This window comes from Meleagris gallopavo, chromosome 21, assembly GCF_000146605.3.
Source record: "Meleagris gallopavo isolate NT-WF06-2002-E0010 breed Aviagen turkey brand Nicholas breeding stock chromosome 21, Turkey_5.1, whole genome shotgun sequence".
NCBI classification, from domain to species: Eukaryota; Metazoa; Chordata; class Aves; order Galliformes; family Phasianidae; genus Meleagris; species Meleagris gallopavo.
Genome location: NC_015031.2, coordinates 9,714,019 through 9,714,682, shown reverse-complemented (window position 1 = coordinate 9,714,682; position 664 = coordinate 9,714,019).

The window sequence follows — 664 nt, the reverse complement described above, 5'->3', positions numbered from 1 at the left end:
ACCCTGCATACAAGCAGTGCACCAACATGGGGCTCATGGTGTTCGTTACCTGCCACACAGATCTCACACCACTGATTGGAGGAGCCCAGTTAATCCTTAAACCCCATCATGCTGCAAAATGAAATCAGAAGAGACACAGAACGTAATTGAAAACAGTACAAAGATGCACAGAATGCCCTTAAAAAACACTGCATAGATGCAATAAACACAACACACTATTAATTACAGCCATGAAGTAGGAAAACATAGAAACAGAAAAAAACATATTTGAAGCCCAGATGGGAGATTATGAGCTGAGAACCACTGAAAAGGAAACAACACACACAGCTAAAACAGCTGCTCTAACCCAGCTTGAGATCCCCCAGAAAAGCAGAGTTCACAGCTCTGAAATAAAGCATGAATCTCTCAACCCTTTCTAAGTGCTCACCCCACACCCCAAAGGAAACCATTTCCAGGCTCAGATGCTGTTCTTACAGCTACCAGCACTTCAAAGGAATTAGGATCCCCCAAAAAGAGGAAATGAGAACCCTGAAATAAAAAAAGAAACCACTTACCCCATTCCAAGGACCAACACTCACCCACACTCTGAAGTGAAGGAAGCAGCTTCCAGGTACAAACGGCTACCACCCCCTAAGTACAGACAGGATTCCCTGACCAAAAAAAG